This window comes from Pinus tabuliformis, chromosome X (genome assembly GCF_031772625.1).
Source record: "Pinus tabuliformis cultivar Carrire ecotype Pingquan chromosome X, CPIR1, whole genome shotgun sequence".
Classification (NCBI taxonomy): Eukaryota; Viridiplantae; Streptophyta; class Pinopsida; order Pinales; family Pinaceae; genus Pinus; species Pinus tabuliformis.
The window spans coordinates 1,277,519,609-1,277,539,091 of NC_142308.1; the positions used below are offsets into that span (position 1 = coordinate 1,277,519,609).

The window sequence follows — 19,483 nt, forward strand, 5'->3', positions numbered from 1 at the left end:
AGGAGAGAGGATATTGGCATGCAATTAGAGGCAGCAGCTTGCAGGAGGAGCGATTGGTCATTTTGTCTTAATTGGGAAAATTTTATATGGTTTCTGCCCTTCTCGACACCACGAACGAAGTGCTGCTATCCATTTCTCCATTTGAGTTCTCCATTTCTCAGCCATTTTCCAGAATGGAGGTATAAGCCCCTTTTTATGTAACTGAGTATTGTATTCTCTTCCTTTCATACCATTTAATGAATGAAGGCTTCCCCATTGATCGAGCAAGGCCTAGAGATGTAGTCCAAGTTGGAAAAACTCCATTATCAAGTCTTGGTGTCTTCTTTTCGTGCCTTTATGTGTTCCTTCTTCTTTCTTGTGCGCACGTTAAATTTCTATGTTAAGCTGCAATTTATACATGTGATTCTTTTCATACATCTATAAGCAAAAGATCCCTGGATCAAGTGGTATCAGAGCAGGTCTTTTTTAGATGTGAATTGCATGTTTGTATGCTAAAAAGAAACAGAATCCGAAGAGGCGAATGCAAACTAGAGCCTTTCAATCCCGAAGCGGGGTGTGCACATCGAAGAAGAAACATGGAAGACAAGGCTCATCTTGAAGAGGAGCGTAATTTCAAAAAAACCTTTTATTCAATGGCAGAGAATGTCGGTAAGTTGGTTTTAAGGCTGGAGAAAGCAGAAGAGAGAAACCCAGAAGAACAAGGTTCAGCGCATGGAAATGGTGGAGAAGAACCCCCTCCTTCTCCTTCCATGAGTGAAAGTTCTTCTTCCTCTCACCACCATAATCATAGAAATTCAAGGGATGCATCTAAGAAACCTTTATTTAAATTATATGTTAAATTTGATCTTCCCATGTTTAATGGTGAAAGTAATGCATAAAATCTTAATAATTGGATTAGGCAGATTCAGTTCTACTGCAGGATTCAGCAGATCGTAGAGGATGAGGCAAAGATTTAGCTGGCCTCTCTACGGCTGAGAAGCACTGCTCTCGTTTGGTGGGAGAGAAAATTGCAGAGCAGTAAGAATGTGGGTAACCTCTTTTCCTCATGGCCTGATTTTATTTCTGCGTTAAATGAGAAGTTTTATCCCTTGGGTTACAAGCAAAAAGCATTAATGAATTGGCAGTATTTAAGGCAAGGCAAAGGTCGGGATGTTCAAAGTTTTACAAAGGAGTTTAGAAAGCAGGCACTTAATTTGGGTATTGCACTCGATACACCTGAAGTAGTAACTAAGTACATTGGATCGCTACATAATTACATTAGGCATTCATTATTGTTGTTTGAACCAACCACTATTGACTTAGCCAGCGTAAAAGCAATTGATATTGAGAACAAGGGAAAAAATGAAAGAGATGATCATTCCAGAAAACCTCTGTTCAAACCTCCCAATGGAAAATCTAAAGCGAAATGGAAATGAAAGGAGAAGAAGACGACAACAGTCAAAGAAGGAGAAAGGTCGTATTGCAATCATTGCAAAAAGGAAGGCCATGATGACGATCACTGTTGGAAACAACACCCAGAAAAGAGTCCAAAGAAGTATGGAGGAAAAGGGAAGCAGAAGATAGTGGCAACTATGCAGCAAGACCTTGGATCGGATTCTGGAGATGAAGCATTATTCACTACCGCGGGAACAAAAGGTACTCTTACACCTCATGTTAATTCTAAATCGCATGAAGGCACTAGTTCAGTAAATGAGTCCCTTTTTAATGATCGAAAGAGAATTGAACTGTTTCATATAAGAGTTGTTGTAAATCATACTAAAGTTAAAACTCTGTTTGATACTGGATCCCAAGAAAACTTAATTGTAGAATCCTTGGTAAAGAAACTCGGCTTAGAAACAAAACCACATCCGAAACCTTACCCGCTTGGATGGATACATGATAAAGAAAAACTGAATGTAACCAAGCAATGTAAAGTAAAATTTGTAATCGCTTCTAAGCTAGTGGATGAAGTAGAACTTGATGTGATACCATTGGATATCTGTGGCATGGTGTTAGGGAGTATGTATCTATATGATAGAAAGGCAATCTTTTTCCGTCATGAAAACAAATACCAAATCACAAAAGATGGGGTAGAATATATTGTAAGGGCTCATCAAAATAAAATCAATGCCAGCCTTGTAAGTGTTGGACAAATGAAAAGGCTAGTGAATTCCAGTAAGGGTTGCATGCTTATGGTTGTAAGGGAAAAAGAGGCAAAATTAGCTGATGCTTTCCAGGGCTGCGATCAGGAACATAAACAGGAATTGTGTGAATTAATTTCTAATTATGATGAGTTGTTTCAGGAATCGAAGGGAGAACCTCCGAAGAGGGAAATCCAACATGAGATCCATTTGTGGCATGACGCTCCTTTACCAAATATTGGCATGTATACGATGTCAACCACTGAGATGGAGGAAATCAAGAAACAGGTGCAGGAATTGTTGGACCAAGGGGTCATCAAGCCAAGCACTTCTCCATGTGTCTCACCGATTGTCTTACTGCCAAAGAAAGACGACACATGGAGGATGTGCATGGATTACCGCACGCTAAACAAAATCACAGTGAAAAATCATTACCCTCTTCCACACATAGATGATTTATTAGACCAGTTAAAGAATGCTATCTATTTCACCAAATTGGATTTCTGCAGTGGTTATCACCAGGTCCGAATTGCATAGCAAGACGTGTGGAAAACTGCCTTCAAGGCCAAACAAGGGTTGTTCGAATGGATGGTGATGCCATTCAGACTTTGCAATGCTCCAGCCACTTTTATGAGGGTCATGAATGATCTCTTTAGGCCTTTCATTGATGAATTTGTTCTTGTATATTTAGATGATATACTTGTCTTTAGTAAAAGTTGGTTGAACACGTGTGTCATGTAAAGAAAGTGCTTGATGTATTGAAAAAAGAAAAACTTTGTAAAGTTGTCAAAGTGTGAGTTCGACTAAACCTTTTTAGGTTACCTAGGTCATATTGTTGGTCATGGTCAGTTAAAAATTGATCCCTATAAAGTTGAAGCAATTGTAAATTGGCCTAAGCCTACTAGTGTAACCGAGGTCCACTGCTTTTTAGGTGCAGTCTAGTATTGGAGGAGATTTATTGCCAATTTCTCTGTTATTGCAGCGCCTTTGCACACATTGAGAAGTGTGAAATAGGTCTTCCAATGGGGAGGAAGATAGCATAAGTCCTTCGAAACATTGAAGGAAAAGCTCAGCATTGCGCCAGTCTTAGCCTTACCCAATCTCCAACAACCATTCGAGATCGAAACTGATGCCAGCAGTTATGCCATGGGAGCTGTACTGATGCAGCAAAAGAAGCCACTTTGTTACCATTATGAGAAGTTTTCTCAAGCTGTGATAAACTATCCCACTTATGGAAAGGAGCTTTATGCCTTGGTGCAAAGTGTGAAAAAGTGGAAACACTACCTGATCGGCAAGGAGACCATCATCCATACGGATCATCAGCCCTTGTAGTACCTTCAGTCATAAACCAGGTTGTAGCAATCTCGTCATTTCAGGTGGATGGGTTTTCTTCAACAGTTTCATCTGGTAATAAAGTATAAGAAGGGCACTAGCAATAAAGTGGTTGATATTCTATCTCGCCCTCCTATTTCTGCTTTTGTTATTTTGCATAATGCTTCGTTGTCTTTTGAGATTTATGCTGAACAATATGCTAACGATGATGACTTTAAAGAGATTTATGCAAAACTAACCCATGGTTCACAGGTGGACAACTATCACTTGCAGGGGAAACTGTTGTATCACCTTGGCAAATTGTGTATTCCCACAGAGGAAAGAGTAAATGTAATTTGAGAGGCCCACACCTCTCTTGTTTCTAGACACTTTGGTGTCGAAAAGACTTTTTGTCATGTACAAAGATTTTGTTTTTGGCTTCATATGAAGAAAATTGTGACTCGCTATGTAAAGAGTTGTGTGATGTGTTATGTTTCAAAGCCCTCTAATAGAAAGCTTGGGCTCTACACACCACTCCCTATTCTGAGTCGTCCATGGGAAAGTGTGTCGATGGACTTTGTAGGTGGTTTGCCTTTGTCTAGAAAGAGTCACGACTATTTGTATGTCGTCGTTGACCGTTTTAGCAAGATGTGTATTCTAATGCCTTGTAAAACCCAAATCACTGCAGAGCAGACTGCTTATCTTTTCTTTCAGCATGTTTGGGCCCACATCGATTGTGTCAGACGGGACTCTCGCTTTCTTGGAGAGTTTTGGACCAGCTTGTGGGAGATGATGGACACCAAATTGAAAAGAAACACATCATTTCATTCACAGACTGACTAACATACAGAGGTTGTCAACCGCACCATGGTACACTTGTTACGAGGCTATTGTGGGAAACATCCTAAGTTGTGGGATGAGCATCTCCCATATGTACAACATTCCTACAACCGAGCAGTGCACTCATCTATGCATTGTTCACCATTTGAGACATGTTTTGGTTACCTGCCAAAGGACCCTCTTGATATGGTCTTTGGAAGGGAAGATGACTCCAGTGGACGTAATGATAGGGACAAAGCTCAACAATTCATTTAGCGAATCCAGTTGATTCACCAACCAGTACAAGAGTAGTTGAAGAAAAGTCAAGCTCGTTACAAGGCTCGACATGACAAACACCGAGTCGACCATCAATTCCAAGTGGGCAACAAAGTGTGGTTCCACATTAGCAAGGACAGGATGAAGGGTGAAGGGAATAAGTTGCGACCAATCCGGTATGGTCCATTCACCATTTTAGAGAGGATTGGAAACAATGCCTTTCATCTTGATTTGTCGATATATATGCAGACATACTTAGTAGTGAATGTGGAGAACTTAAATCTGCATGAACCACCATTGATTATGGCCACCGATGAGGTGGGCACAGTTCCTACAGTTGATGATTTTGCACCAGAATATCTTGATGAGTTACCTGAAGACATCATCCTTGGCAGAAGAACCAAGACTTCACGATGAGGAGATGTGGAATACCTTCGAGTTGGTTTCAAGGGGATGCACCCCAGCAAGGAAAAATGGCTGGAGAAGGAAAGGGTGAGGGAAAAAATCCCTCACTTGCTAATTGACTAATAAAGCTTTTGGCGGTCCAAAGGCTCCTTAATGGGGAGGATTGATTCAGGTGGATGTTCAGATACAATGGCATGGAAAAGCTCAAAATTCAAAGTGGCCCTAATTCCAACGGTGCGAATGGCACTCCTATCCGAGTCTGGATGTTGAAGTTTTGTTCCTTTGAAAAAGGAGGCATTTCTCCTAAAAATGGAATTAAAGCCTTTAAAAGGAAAATCCCAATCGGAGGAGTCAAGAGGCGAGCTTAAGGCAGGCGCAGCGGAACCCCCGATCGGCGATCTCTGACTAAATCGCAATAGGGGCAAGAAAACGGCGTTATTGGAATGGAGCGATCGGATCGGGTCAACGAAACCCAAAGGATAGCATTAGGACCCTTAGGCTGTAGCGATGCGATATGCTGATGCGATACGCCAATATTAGCGATATCAGCAGCGAGATCAACGATCGGTGGTCAGAAATCCCCTGCTAATAGTACTATTGAACCAGCTATATGCCGATTGCGATATGGAGGGCTGGACCTGATGGGTCTATAAGCTTGATTTAAGGAAATTTGAAGTCCGGGATTTCGGTTTTTTCACTATTTTTTTATGTATTATCACTTTTGAGCGGAAAAGAACTATTCCGGGGTTTTTGTTGAACAAATTCTATTATAAGCAAAGACGACCCTAGATTTAAGCGTGCTTGTAAAAAATCTGTGATTATAAAACCCGAAGCACATAGAAAGTACGGGGAGAGAGGATTTTGGCACGCAGTTCGAAGCAGCAGCTTGCAGGAGGGGTGATTGGTCATTTTGTCTGAATTGGGCCAATTTTATATGGTTTCTACCCTTCTCAACACCATGAACGAAGTGGTGTTATCCATTTATCCATCTAAGTTCTCCATTTCTCATCCATTTTCCAGAATGGATGTATAAGCCCCCTTTTATGTAACTGATGATTGTATTCTCTTATTTTCATGCCATTTAATGAATGAAGGCCTCCCCATTGATTGAGCAGGGCCCAGAGATGTAGTCCAAATTGGACGAACTCCGTTATCAAGTCTTTGTGTCTTCTTTTTGTGCCTTTATGTGTTCCTTATTCTTTCTTGTGTGCACATCAAATTTCTATGTTAAGCTGCAATTTCTACATGTGATTCTTTTCATACATCTGTAAGTAAAAGATCCCTGGATCAGAAATATTCTCAAAATTAGAAGACACTAGCCCATCTCTTCTCACCACCTTCCAAATAGTAATGATGTTTCTCTTCTGGCTTGCATAACAATGGAAAAATTTAGTATTTTCATCCCAACTTAATAGCCAAACAACCCTACTCTCAAGTTTATGAGGTTCTTCCTTTTCCAACAACAACTTTCTTGTATTTTCTTTAAAAATGATGCCTTTAGCTTATGGTTCTTCAGAAAGGTAAGCAACCACTTATTTATTATAAAAATCCTCTAATTTACTTCCACGTGATATATAAATTTCTCATCTTTAATCTTCTTAGCATGTGCCAAAGTAATAGAAGCTTGCTTTTCTTTTTCTAGTTTGTTCTCTAGTGGATCCAAGGGAATCCTAAAATCTTTTATCAATATGTCACAGTCCTCCTTTACTATCCACCAAAGTTAAATTTATATAGACTAGCTACTTCAATTAAAATTGAAAAGTGTTTGAATTCCCCTTAAGCGCTTACCCATTGTCTAATTTTGATAGGATCATCAAGCCAAGCATTTGACACTATAAATCTATCCAATCCTTTTGCTATTTTCTCTTCATACACCCTCTTGTTCTTCTAAATAAATTTTTAATTAGTGAGTTCAATATCATATAAATTTATATCATCAAACTTTTTCAAAAAATAGTTCCACGAGATCTCAACTTAAGCCAAACCCTAAGTCTACAAGCTCTTCAATTTAACATTGATATTTTCATATAAGTATATGAATAATATTAATGCATAATAAAATTCATAGCCAAATTGATAATTTGAGATTAAATATTCATTTTGAAAATTTGTACCGTGTATTTTTTTATTAATAAAAGTATAATTTATGTATTTAAAATAAATATTAAAATAAAACAACATAATAACACAACACAATTTAAGATTCAGTTTCCAATGAAATTTGGAACTCTCCATTTTCTATCCCTCCATCAATGCCAAAATGACAAGCATATAGGTAAGATTTGATAAAAAATGAAAGTGTAGATTTCCTTCTAATAAGCTACCAAAGACAGACAAATATATTCATGAGTGTACTTCTTCAGTTCTACTATCCAATGCAAAAGTATCTCTCCCATTCGACCCCAAAGTAAGAGGTCTTTGATAAAATCTCGAGCTTCACAAAGGCAAGGTACTAGGTTTGAGTTGTGCTCCTGAATCGTCACAGATTTGTTTAAGTTCCAAATGGCACAGGAAATATATAAAAAATCATAGGTTTTTCCTTTGGTAAGGCCCCCAGATCGTCTCAGTATGCGTTATCTAGTTTGCGGTGGTGCCTTTTTCGCACTCTGGGACTTAGGGTTTGGAGAAATCCCCTATATGTTTCTAATAGCCCAACAGTTATCTATAACATTGGTGGGTTCGTGATGTTTTGAATTCTACGGGGTTTCATCATCATGACAACCTTTGCCAAGTCGGAAAATGCTCTAATTGGATCGAAGGTTTGTATCATTCAGAGAGATTTCTCATTACATGAATTTTTTTTGCAACCATTTGTTAAATTTGTATTATTTTATAAGCAGCTGGTCTAATAAAATCATGTATATGAATTTTCTTGTAGTGTTGAAATTATAGGAAATTTGCATCTAGACGGGGTCCTAAGATTAAGAAGGGTTTGTGCTTCTTTGTACTAGCTGGGTTCATCAAGTCCTAAGGTTGGGTTTTGAAATTGCCTATCTTTATTTCTGAAATTCTGATTATTTTCTCCAAAAAGTCCTCATCTAATCCTTGCTTATGATGTGGATGTAATAGATATGTTAATGGACACTGAAGATTCAAAGTATCTTCTACAAAGGTTCATCATTGCATCATTTTTATTTTTGTCTTTATACTTGATCTTGTCTTTTTGGTATTTTAAAGTTTTCACTATAGAAGTTGCTTTAAACCCTTCATATTTGTAGCAGGCCCTTGTTGCCAGATTTTTTGTACCTTGAATTTTTGTAAGGACCATTTTAGGGTAGTATGTATAGGCATTCATTTTCTGTAGCCTTGTCTATATCTTTGAGGCCACTTTTTTAGGTCATGTCAATTTCGACATACTAAAAATCTTGTGTATTTAGGATGTGAAGGACATATCTAGTTTATTTTTCCCTTTTATACTAAAAAAATGAGCTTTTGAATCAAATTTAGTGTTGTTGGCATGAAAGTGAATCATTTTACTTGTTTCTACCAATACTCTCCACTTCTTGATTTGTGTGTAATGTTCCCATTGTTTAAAATGGTTTTCTCCTTTTTATGCTGGATTGCGGAAAATAAATTTTAATTTATGCTATTTTTAATGGTTGATATGACTATTTTGATCCATGGTATTTTTTATTATAGAAATAAGATAGGGATATGCCATTGTTGTTTGGTTATAGTTTTGATTGTTATAATAAAATTATAACAAGTCTAGTACATTTTCTCTTTATTGCTTTACAATTGTTTTGTATTTTCACTTCAAAACCACTTAGGCAAGGACTATGTTACAAGGTTTTTCTAAACTTCAACATTAAGATTTGAAATTTGGAGAACTTAAAAAAAATTGAGGTTCAACGAACCTTATGGTCATTCACCAAGTCCATAGCTCAAGCTCATAAATAACATCATGTCACAGCTCAAGCTTGTAGTCTATCCTGGCAGTTTCCAAGTCCATAGTATCATCTATATATATATATATATATATATATATATATATATATATATATATATATATATATATATATATATATAGAAAATGTATATACTATATAAATGAACCTAATGGGAAACCTCATTTGAACCTCATCGAAAAAATTGAACTCGAATTGAACCTAATCATTGTTGAACCTGAACTTCAACTTGAAGTGTGTGACTTAGGGCAAGGATACACTTCCTGTCAAGGATGTACTCTTATGATTCCTCTCACATTAACTGATGAGAGGATCTTTGAACTTTTATTATTTTACATAGAAAATTAAGAATTCTTAGGTGATTTGTCATGATTATTTATGTCCCGAGAGTGCCTGAATATTTTTTATCTTGTATTATTTAAGCAATTATGGAGAATAATAATAAATTATCAATGTTGACACTTTTGTGCTTTGACATAAGGAACAATACATAAGAAGAGCTTGTCTCATTATCTCAGGTCTGAGTTGAAATATTTTAGAGAAATAATTATAAAAAATAAATGGCATGTGCTTAGTGCCTAGATGTGAACACATGAAACCACGGTAATCTGTTTTCAAAAGTAGAAATATGTGCCTAACTCTTTCAGTAATGATATAGAAGATTAATGAGCTTTATTGTAAATTGTATGCAGAGTTGATGAATGTTGGCCAGAAGCAGGCATCATTACAGGCACTTCACAACTTGATAACATCAAAATGGTACAGAGCATGGCAAAAGACACTGGAAAAGATAATGTTCAAATATGTGGAACTTTGTGTGGATATGAGGCGTGGCAGGTTTGCAAAGGATGGACTTATTCAATATCACATTGTATGCCTGCAAATGAATGTCAGTTCCTTGGAGGAGGTTATCAAGTATTTCCTCCATCTCTCTAGTGAGAAGGCTGAACAGGCTCAAGCTCAAGCACAGGCATCTGAGATTTCTCTTGATGTTGAGGACTTAGAGGTAGAGAAGACGCCAAAGGACTTTATGCTCAGTTATGTCAGTGGAGAGAAAAGGAAAGACAAGTCTGATCGGGAATTGGTTACCCCATGGTTTAAGTTTCTTTGGGAAACCTATAAGACCATACATAAATACTTCATGAATCGTAACAATTCAAAGTTGGAAGCATCATATGCGGTGAGTGCATATTAACTAGTGTTGGAATAGATGGAACAATTTCTTAATTTGGATAATTTTATAGTAATGGTTGTTAACATGTATTCCACTTAATTATTTCACTAATAACTCCAAACAGCTTGCCCCAATCCCAACAGTGGATGCATTGACATTGATTGATCCTGAGCTATCTTGTTTTAGGAGCTTTAAATGTTTGTCTATGGCAAGTATGGCAGAGTTTGTTCTATATATTCTATTTCAACAACAAAGTATATATTCTGTTTCAATAACAGAGACACATGTTGCACTCCTAGCATGTGCAGTGGATATAACATCTAATTATTACATAAAGGAAAAATATTGTGTTGTTTTTTATTTGCCTGTTAAAGAGTGTTTTGAATAAGGTATTTATTCTAGTATGGCTAACTATAATCCTAATTGGATTGACAAATGACTACACATTGAGCCTTTCAGTTCTGTTTGTAATATAAATGTACAACAAAGTTCTGTTGGCTTATTGAAATAATGCACAAACATCTTGTGAATTTCAATAAGTACAGGGATCAAAGAGACATGCCTAACTCGAATCTCCATGAGAGTTTGTAGCTTTACCTTGATAGAAGGCTTGAGCAACTAAACGCTGCAACTAAGCTTGAGCTCTGGCAAGTTGGTAAGCTAAATTTTTTATTTTTAATATATTTTTCCCTTATACTATTTTTTATGACGGATGACATATGATATGTTGGAAGCTTTTCACTCTATAGAAGATACTATTTCTTATGACAGATGACATATGATATGTAGGAAGATTTTCACTCTATTAAAGATATTCATGGCCTTGTGTATGGTCAAGAAGATTCCTAAACCTCAAATGACGACAATATGCTATTCAAAGTTAACAAAGATATTTTGGATATTTGAAAGTCATTTGTATCATGCTTATGCATGGTACAAGCTCTATATCCTCCATAAAAGCTACAATAAATACTTAGCATAGAAGGATTTGCAGTGGATGGCATCATCTTGATTATTGGCTGCCATTTCTATTATGCCCTATGATCACAAGCATGGGGCTCACCATTTTGAGCTAGAGAATGAGACAGAAAGAAGTTCAAGAATGGCCAGTCTTTTAAGTTTTGGGATTTAGTTTCGATTCACGGTTTGATATGTTTTCATTTGTATAGGTTTTTCTAGTATAAGTGTTATATTTTATGCTTAGTTCAAGGAGTTTTCTTCCAATATGTCTAATAATAATAAAAAATTGGCAGTTGTCACACTCAACACTTCTATTTGAAGTGGTAAGTGATAGGAATAGAGCTCATTAAAGCATTTATTTTTGAAATTAAGTCTTTGCTTGATGTTGCTCAAAAGTCAAAGCACACATATATTCTTCTAAGCACTTTTTATGCTTGTACAGGTTTTTGTTTTAGGAAGCTACATGGTTTCAATTATAACTGGATAGAATGTGGTGCAATATTAGGACAAATTTTACTATATATTATATTTGTATCTTATACAAAATTTTTGTACCATATAATCATAATGCACTTCATTTTTTAATAATTCAAAAGCATCTTCACTTCAAACTATTTGGTTCTACGTATCTCCATTATTATTTATAAAAAGATGGTTTATGTTAACTCTTACCTTCAAATATAAGTTAACATTTGAGGATATGTGAATATAAGTTAATTGTACAGACTTTAAAGTCTCTTTGGGTTCATGAAAAGAAAATAGCATGGGTTCATGAAAAGAAAATAGCAACATCTACTTATGTGTGTAACTTGTGTCTCTATTATGTTTTAGGTTTCCAAAGGTGTCATGACATGTGTTCTGCAAGAAGTGACAAATTTGTATCGTCTATTGGAAAATGATTTCCAGCCTCTCGGTATTGCTGATAGAGTTCAATCATTGCTAGGCAGGCTCTCTAATCTTAGTGACAAATTTTATTCGTCTTCTCTAGTCCCATAAGTGCAATTGGAGTAACACGTTCCTTCTTTAGAAAGGCTACCTACTTTGATATTGTTACTGCAGGTGATGGGATTTAATTCCTACTTTCGTTTCATGCTTTCTATTATTTTGTGGTGTGACTACTTGTGATTTGTAATTGTGACCTACTTTTAGAGTTACACAACTTACAAAATATGATGGGGAATTTAATTATTACTTTGTTTAGTTCATTTGTCTCTACTATTTTATGCCATATGGTGTGAAAATCTTGGATTTGGTATATTTCTTACACTTTGGTGTTAAAGTGTACACATTCTCTTGTGTCTTCTAAAAGTAGAATTCTTGAGGTTTTCTAAAGTTAACCCTTGCATGTTTCTAGGTATCACAAGTGTATCAAACAATGAAAATCATGGTCTTGTCAAGGATGATACCATTTTATGATTTTTCTATTATAAAGAGGCTTAGTGCGGATGATATGAAGTACAATTTTGTATGGTTGAAGATTAACCATTTAAAAGGAATTGTATAGTTTGGCAGTCAGGTGAAGTAATACAATTTTCTGATTTTCAATATTTTGTATAAAAATACAGCTTCTGCTAATTTTGAGGATTTAGCTTTTGTGCATGGAGTATTTTTTAGAGTGAGCATAATATAAGTTCGTCAGTGAATTTATTTATGCAAGACCTTGAATCAGAACAATCCATATATTAAAATCTTATTGAATTGTCTGAACAATCCATATATCAAGGCTATGAATTGTAGTATGAGGGACCCAATACCTTAAGTATTGTTATTAACTTATAGGGAAAAGGTACCTCCTTAAATCATAATGCAGGTATTGTTATTATCCACTCTTAACGAAATAGTTACATGACTTAAGTTCAGATCTCCTGAAGCCTGGATCACGAGACACTATAATCTGATACTTGAAGGATCTTGTGAAGACATGATGTGAATCTACCCTTGTATTAAGCATGCCTAGTGATCTGAAACCATTAGAAATGAATTATCTATTTTATGCACAAAGTAGACTTAGAACAAATAGTGTGGCCTATAACACTTCTGCTGACATATGTAATAACCAAGACTAACTACAAATGTACTCCTGAGATGCTTGTTATTAGTGTCAATGCTACAATAGATATTATATGCATCATCAAGGTATACACAGCTATTAAGGGACTCTGTTGTCACTAGTAATTATTAAGGCCTGCACATGGAATAGATCACTATGTTGACCCCAGTATCTAGTTGTGGACCTCTGTGAGTACAATGCTACTGTTGGTATACTGTAAGTTACTTTTTTGTTTCTAATACCTATTAAGGCCTGTGCATGGAGCATGTTACCTTGCTGGAGCTACTATATAGCTGTCTTGTTTCATCCATGAAGGTAATTCTAGATGCTATATATCTGTAGCCTTGGATTTCTATAATATTTAGCATAACCAAGGTAGGATGGTCCAGATTCGAGTGCAGTTATTTGAGAAATTGACAGGCATTGTCTCAAACTGAGTCTACATAAATTTAGTATGCTTGATCTTGAGAATCTAGTGTCATAATTGCTTCAGCTCTGTAGAATGACTTGATTAACCGTTGTGTGTTAATTTTAACCAAGTGTACGCACGTGCAATATGTAAGAGTAATAGTACCTCTAAGCCCTAAGCATACTCTTGTTTACTTCTGCTTGGACATTGTTTCTTAAGGTTATCAACACACCACAAGCCGGATTTAATATGAGCCATTTCTTTTTATTGCCTCATTGAGTAGGATATGTTGATATGGTCTTCAATGCATCAATATACTCCATCGCTTAATGGTGTAAGTAGATCCACTAGTGTTCACTAGATATTGCCAGTGATGTTATCACAGAGTAAGGTAATACTATTTGTGTTTGTAGGCCCCAGATAAGCATTTTGGATATAGAAGCAATCAAGTAGCACAAATCAACAAAATTTTTGGACACCCATTACAACAGGGGTGCACAGATCAAAAGGATGGTTGAAGCCTGAGAATATATATCTGCTAATTGGTGTTTGTACATCCTTCCATTGCATCATATTCATAAACCTTTAATGCCTTACTTACACCTCTGTAAGATGGTACTGTAATTGACCTTATGCCAAAATATAGCATTAGAGAGGTTTGAATTATACCCTATTGCTAGAAACAAGTCTAAAAATGCAATATATGTGTGATGGATACAGACTCTCAAAAGGTGGCCATGTCATTTGCACTTCAATGGCATCTAATGATATGTAGATAATCTACTCATATTTATCCTATAATAAAGTAAAGAGAAAGCATCAATAGACGATATCTCTAAAAGCGTTATGGTAGGACTGAGTTTGCAATGACACTATCAAGTATTTCCCCATGGAATTTGCATAGGAGGCACAGTGGGTAAACCCTCATTCCTGTAGGCACATGTGGCAAGAAGTCGACCCTTATCAGATTCATATCTCCTGTTTCTGTAGTGTCATCTATTGCATACTTATTTCCACTAGGGGGGACTCTAGTTGTTGTGACTCTTTGGTAGCATAAAAGGGCATGGATAGTAACTGTATTACTTTAGAACAATCTTTTAGCTCTTTATAGGCCAGATTTTGCAGCAGAAAAAACATGCATTTTCTATGGGGATTAAACCTATAGCATGACTGGGAGACATGTAACAACAACAATATACTGAGACAAAATTAAATTCGACACGAAGGAGACTACAAGGATATGATGACGTGGCTACAATTTGCAGATGAATTTGTGGGGAGATCCTATAAATTTTCTCATCATCAAAACAGTAGCTGAAAGGTATGATTTTAGATCCACAAAAGTATGCTTTTAGGTCCATAGCTCTAACTAGGCAGTAAAGGGTTATCATGGTTGACAAAAAAAAAAAAACTTATATAATAAATAAATAATGATAAAGGGGTTTGTTACAACCTAAATTGGGGTCTACTACTATTTCAATTAATTATTAGATGATCATGGTGGGTCATACTTTCTAAGCTAAATGTTATGACTCTTCATAGGATATTATTAGAGATACTTGAGGAGAGACCTCTTTGGCTCAAGGGTTAAGGAAGGATTTTGACTTCAATATCGAACCATCAACCATATCCTCAAGCTTTGTGCCATCATGGAGGAGGGGAGACATTGCTCTTCAAAATTCTTCTTCTACTTTGTAGGTTTTTCAAAGTTTTTGATGTTATCTTGAGAGAGGAATTGTTCCATGGATGACATTGGAATTTCAAAGATTTTGTTTATTGTTATTATATGTCTATTAATTTGTTCTTGGGTGCCTCCAAATAATGAATGGATTGTCTAGTTTTATCAAGAAGACCATTGGGGTGAAGCACGGGCATCCTCTCTTGCCCACGTTGTTTGGGATATATATCAATGAGCAGGATTCCTTTTTGTAGGAGCATATTCAACCCTTGCTTCTTTCAACATGTCTTGGTCTCCATTCTCCTCTTATTGATGATGTGGTCCTCTTGGCATCTACCTTGGAGGGTCTTCAAAGGATCAACCTTGGGAAAATTAGGGTTTATGATCTTTAATGGCTTGAAGAATGTCCTATTAGATTATGATTTTCCATTTCTCATAGGTGGAGATTGAGATCACCATAGCTTATACCTACCTAGGTGTTTGATTTTTCAAGCTCTCAATTTGGATTAAGATTGGTTCTCTAGCCTTGGATCAATAAGGGCTATGGTTTCATTTCCCTTTTTGAGCACTATTGCTTTCAACACCATTTTTAGGACATTTTTCCCAAGATGAACCTTTTGGATAAAGTCATCAAGTCCACATTTTTTTTAGAGTTTTGAAATTTGGGGACCTAGTTTCTTAGAGGATGGTGTCATTTAAGTCATATATTTTGTGTTGTTTTTCATGTAATTCTTTCTTGTAAGTCTTATTTCTATTTCTTATGCACATATCTATATGGATAATTTCATTGTGCATCATGTTATGCTCCTATACCAATAGGTGTCATATTTCATGATTGACTTGATTAGCTCTGCAATATTTTCATCCTTTCCCTACTGTAAAGGTTCTCCATATTATGTAAAGATCAAAAAATTAAAAAATGTAAAAAGGGTATACCCTAAAAGAGAAATCAAAGGGTGGAAAGATAAATGGTCAAAGGAAAAATGAAAAGAAATGAACCCCAAAGAAAAGGACCAGGAAAGTGTGCAAGTCCAAATGCCACTACTACTTTATTTTCTGTAAATAAAGCATCATGTACAGCTTGCTGAAATTCTCACCACAGTTGTTGAATGGCCAAATAGCTTAATCTTGGCCAGTTCATGTTTGAATTTCTTGTTTTAGAGATAGAGAATAAAAATCTGTCCAAACTGCTTAATCTTGGCAGATAAATAGATAGGTAGAGAAGCAAAACAGCTCAATAGTTTAATCTGAGCCCTTGGAAGAAATAAGTGCAGATTTAGATAAGCTTATCATGCAAAGAAAAGAATATTGTTGAGGGTTTTCCAGTCCAAATGCACCCAAAGAAAAGAAAAAATGTTAGGCAAAGTAGGTTGGGTAGGTAGTTTTGTTGTTGCAGAATGAGACTTCTGATTAATTCTGTCTCTCAAGACATTCATCTTACTGCTATCACAACTGCTATGGCATATATTTCTTTGGAGCAGCTCAAGTGAGGCATGACTAACTTCCCTTCACACTTCTCCCCAATCACTTACTAATTTCCCCCAGAGATATTAAGATCTGCTTAATATCACTAAATCACTCCATTTCATTTCATAAAAAACCTAAGTAAAACCACATCTTTACTTTAGGCAAAGAACCACATTTCTTGTGTAAATCCTTGTTTTCCCTTTTTGCCTTAGTTTTGTAACATTAAACTTGGCGCTTCCAGTCGTTTTCCATATTAACAATTAACTTTTATTATATAATTCCCCTGCAAAAACACCCTTCCCCATATTAATGTAAACATATAATATAAACCTCAAATATTAATATTCTCGCCCCCCCGGTTAGCTATAACCATAGTCACTATACAAAAGAGATTAAAGGTTAATTTGAAACCTTTTAATAACCTAAACCTCGTGCGCTATTGTGGAATTAATTAACCCCACGTTAATTAATAGCCAAACCCCACAGATCAATCAAAACTACCCCCAATGCATTTAAAACATGTTTTAAAGCGGGCCGGCACATTTAACCTCCCGCCATCTCCGACCTCCGCCAGCCGTCAGATCTGGGCCCACTCATCCAACGGCCCACGATCATATTGCGACCCCCCCATCGGTCGCACGTTAAGTCCCGGGGAGCCGGCGGTATTGCTCCCGTACTGTGGACACGCGTCGCACTCCCGCCGTGATCGCTGCCTCCCTGCCCGAAACCTATTGACCCCATAAGCTGTGCGGGAGAAAAACGCTTACCACTCCTCCGCTAAACGACAGGGTGTCCCATCTCGATGACGTCATACGACTAATAAATGCCAAAATCACCTGCCAAAGCCAAATTTTGTTAAATTGTCGGGAAAAATGTCATTTTCATTCAATTTCTCTGTGAGCTGTTTACATGCAAAACATGTCCGATTGATTGCACGAGCACCTAGTCCACCACCCGACCAAGAAATTACAGTGTCATGCTCTGCAGCTCGCCAGTCAACCTGCGAATTACACTATTTGTCTACCAAACACAGGTATTTACCCCAATTCATTTCCCAAACCTGTAATTTCATTTTTTCTCTGTGAATTCTACCCAAAAAGAGCCAAATTCAAGTAAAATCAGTCCGTAGCTGCCATACCAAGACACCCAAAACAACTGTTTTGCCCATTTTTCCACAGAAGCCCGAAATTCCGGTTTGAAAACACAAGAATCAAACATGGAAGCTCCCGCAGCCCTGAACATCGCGCCCCTCAATGCACCCCATAGAGACCTGAATTATTTGTCTTTAGCTGACAAAGATTTCCAGATAAAAGAGTTAGTTGGTGACATGAACCATCTCCAAGCTTTCTGCGAAGTCAGGGACAGTCATCTAAACAACTCTCATATTTTTGGAATATGGGAATCCAACCTCCCCATATATTTCCTTCCCTTTGTCTATGTTTTCCTAGATATTATACACCAATGCTATGCCAAATATGACCCTGTCCACAGAGCAGTTATGTCTCCTTCCCAGACTGTGCTTTTTTACATAACTGCTGAATCTATAAACCAAATGCTACAGTTTCACCCCACTCAGCCTCTTGCTCCTCTTACCATGGGATTTTTACTTGAACAGGCCTCTAAATTACCCAATTCTGAGATAACCCGTATTGCTCAAATGTTCATGCAACCAAACTGCCAGCCTACAGGCCCACCTCCCTATTTGTATGTCTGGTTCACAAAAACTGGAAAACTTATTGTTGACATGATATCCTTCATCTTGGGATTTAATACCAGTGAATATGTGGATGAGATCGTCCTGGTTCTATTATCTATCTTTACTCCAGGACAACCCCCTGCTGTTAAGTATGACTATGCCTCTTTCATTGCTGACAAAACCCATGCTCAATTCATGAATTTGGAAAGGGAGGGAGTATTTAAATATACAACTTTCATATACCATCTGCTGTTATATTATCACTCAAATAGTTTCCCATTTCCCATCAGAAAATTAGACTCAAAGGGAGATAGGAGGTCTGTAATATTTTGGAGCTCAGTCTTCCATAACTATGACTCCCCTTATACCTACAGTGAATTCATTGACTTATTTGTGCACCCAGCCTCCACTCTGTTGATAGGAGCTCCTCCTCCTAGAATTACTGGTGATATGAAGAAAATTTTACAGCTGTCCAAACAGTACAGGATAGGTGACTGGTACCTCTACCAGAATCACACAGAAATTAGAATATATGGCTGTGGACTTTGTCCATTCAAATTGCCTAAATATGTACCCATGAGGCTGTTTGTATTAGATTATTTTAGGCAACTGATTAATGCAGGCTTAACCCACTTTTGTAATGCAAAAAAAAGGCTCAGTTGAGAATAAAAAACCAGTTAGGCCCTTATATCATCCATCCTAGAGAAGCTTGGGAAGAAGCTGACAAGATTTTAGGAGAACAATTCAGATTCAAGAAGAGTTTTGAGTGGGTACCATATGACCCAAATAGTTTTATAAATGACAGAAGAGTAAGAAACAAGCTACCAGTTTATGTTCATCATAGCATCCCAGAAATAGAACAATATGCAAATCAGGATGAGTGGGTAGAGGGTACATTAATAGAAGAAATTACTAAGCAAGAAAAGATAGAAGAAACTATGAAAGACCTTGAAAAAACCCTTGACCTGGACTCTTTTGGACAGGTTTCTTTCAAGATGCCTCAGCAAACAGGAGTTGGTACATCATTGGCTGGAGCTTCTCAGCAGCCTGTACAAGAAACTAGCACAACAGTTCCAGGGACTTCAAAGGGCAAGGAAGTCATAGATACAGAGCATCCTATAATGTCAGACCAGCCAGCAATGTCAAAAGGACAGTGTCAGGGGCAAATTCCTCCAGCCCAAACTAAAGCTGCAAAAATTCCAGCACTAAA

General features: G+C 36.9%; 1 pseudogene; it reads left to right on the top strand.

The window, feature by feature from the left end:
* The first annotated feature begins 1,571 nt into the window (after positions 1–1,571).
* LOC149144675 (eukaryotic translation initiation factor 3 subunit A-like) lies at positions 1,572–12,477 on the top strand (annotated as a pseudogene).
* Positions 12,478–19,483: the final 7,006 nt, after the last annotated feature.